We start from the raw sequence: 2,515 nt of genomic DNA on the forward strand, positions 1-2,515 counted from the left end.
ATGTTGGTTGCAGTCTGGCAGATATTTTTGCCTGTGTATGCTCTTACTGGAAGTCAGCAGCATTAGTCAGACTCAGACAGTGAGGAATTTCCTTGGAGCTCCTCGGGCTTCATTGAGGATTATGATACCATGCTAAGGTAGGGAGTTTTGTAAAGCAGTGAAGTGATTGTTACTGATAAATGAAACTTAACTTTTACTAATCCACATTGTCAGTAATTTCCTATCTAAGTCTGTTGGTTACAGTGGATGGGAGCAGATCCATTTCTCCCCGTGTTACTTGTGAGTCAGGGAATTGCATTAACAAAGGAATATCAGAGAATCATGGAATGGCTGGAGTTGGAAAGGACCTTAAAGATCATCCAGTTCCAACCCCTCCACTATGAGCAGGGACATCTTCCACTATCCCAGGTTCCTCAGTGCTTCATCCAGCCTGTCCTTGGACACTTCTAGGGATGAGGCAGCCACAGCTTCTCTGGGAAACCTGTGCCAGGGCCTCACCACCCTCACAGGGAACAATTTCTTCCTCATATCCCATCTAAACCAACTCCCTGCCAGTGTGAAGCCATTCCCCCTTGTCCTGTCACTCCAGGCCCTTGTCAAGAGTCTTTCTCCATCTTTCCTGTGGGCTCCCTTCAGGCACTGGAAGGCCACAGTGAGGTCACCCCAAAGCCTTCTCCTCTCCAGGCTGAACAATCCCAATTCCCTGAGCCTTTCCTCCCAGCAGAGCTGCTCCATCCCTCTGATCCCTTGGTGTCCCTGCTCTGTCGTGGCTCCAGCAGCTCCCTGTCCTTGCTGTGCTGGCCCAGGGCTGGGTGCAGCCCTGCAGGGGGGTCTCAGCAGAGCGGGGCAGAGGGGCAGAATCCCCCCTCCCCTGCTGCCCTGGGGCTCTGGGTGCAGCCCAGCACAGGGGGGTTCTGGGCTGGGGCAGGGCCAGCTCTCACCCACAGCACCCCCAAGCCCTTCTGCCAGGGCTGCTCCCTCTGCTCATCCCCAGCCTGGATTGATCCCAGGGCTTGTCCTGAGCCAGGTGCAGCATCAGCACCTGGTCTTGTTAAACCCCATGAGATTCCCAAGGGCCACTTCTGGAGCTTGTCTGGGTCCCTCTGGATGACATCTCGTCCCTCAGATGTAATCTATGCCTTTGCAAAGCCTTCTGTTAATGGTTTCACTGATTCCTTGTAGATTGGTTGTTAGCTCTTGATGCATTATCAATCAGGTTATCATAAGGCAAAGATCACTGTTCATTATTTCTGAAGAAAACAGAATTTAGTTTTGATTCAGAAATTCTTAAGTGTGTGATTATTTCTTTCTGTAATTCAAAAAGTCCAAAATTTTCATTTCCCAGGTCTATATTGGCTATTCTCAGGTATTCTGTTAATATTAAAATCTGTATCTTTAAAGTGGCTAAATAATAAAAATGTATCTTAAGGCTTATTCAGAGATATGGGATTTAATAAGGGGAGCAAATCTTTTCCCATTATTTTTGTAATAGAAACAAAAATGCCCAAATGCCATTTCCTGAGATCAGTTGCATCAGGAATTCCATAAATTGCTCTTTAATTTTCAGCAGAGGGGTTGGGTGTAATTTGCAGATAAATTTATTCTGCCTTTCTTGTCAGATCACTTTTGTTGTCCCAGCTTTCGTTAACCCAACAGACTCAAAGTGTATCAGTGCAAACCACAAAGATGAAAACAGGATGTTACTACTTCTGGTGATCCTCTGTACAAAACCCTGCTCTTTGCATTTTAAACACTTAGTCCTGCTGCTTACAAAGAATTTCTGGTCTGTTTCCACTCAGGTGTGACACTGGTCTCTTGAGAGGAAGCCAAAAGACTGTGATGAAAAAAAAGAACGTTTTGGGGTCAAAGCTGTTTCTGGTCTGCTGAATCTTGCTCACTTCTAATATTTGTAACACTTGGGTACATTTAAATGAACACTTGGAGCATGAGTTGTTCCTGTACATTTTGGATATTAAAAAACTGAAATTTCTTGTATTTTGTATTTTTCCCATTGTTTTTCTTTTTTTTTTTTGAAACTTTTTTTGAATGTAACTCAAAAGTTAAAGATCAGGTTTTTTTAACCTCAACTGAATAAGAGCATGGAAGGACTTAACTGGCCTTGAGTGCAACATAATCTATGTGATCCTTGTGTATTAAATCTCTGTTTAATTCTCAGGCATCTCAATTCCTTCACCAAATTCTTTTTCATACTGACAGCTCTTGAGGACACTTACAGTAGTCCAATGTACAAAGAAATCATGCGAAATAGAACTGATTGAAACCCAGATGATATTTATCTGCTTGGTGATAGACCATCTTGTAGAGCCAAAGATGACAGATTCTCTGTTTGCCTCCTTGAACAGATGAGAGATTTACTTGAGTGTTACACATTTTTTTTTTACGTCCAGTAAATCTGTGTAAATCTTGCTTTTATTTTATTATCTTTGCAGGATTCATTAATCTGAAGATTCTAAAGAGTTATAATCAGGCAGTTCTTTCAGAAATACTTTGTGAA

General features: G+C 43.0%; 1 long non-coding RNA gene across 1 annotated transcript; it reads left to right on the plus strand.

Moving 5' to 3' along the window:
- The first annotated feature begins 12 nt into the window (after window positions 1–12).
- LOC148223524 (uncharacterized) lies at window positions 13–1,995 on the plus strand. The gene is made up of 2 exons (XR_015803653.1): window positions 13–137; window positions 1,800–1,995. It is a non-coding gene; the product is annotated as an uncharacterized LOC148223524 (long non-coding RNA).
- Window positions 1,996–2,515: the final 520 nt, after the last annotated feature.

This window comes from Sturnus vulgaris, chromosome 5 (genome assembly GCF_052056855.1).
Source record: "Sturnus vulgaris isolate bStuVul1 chromosome 5, bStuVul1.hap1, whole genome shotgun sequence".
Taxonomy (NCBI): Eukaryota; Metazoa; Chordata; class Aves; order Passeriformes; family Sturnidae; genus Sturnus; species Sturnus vulgaris.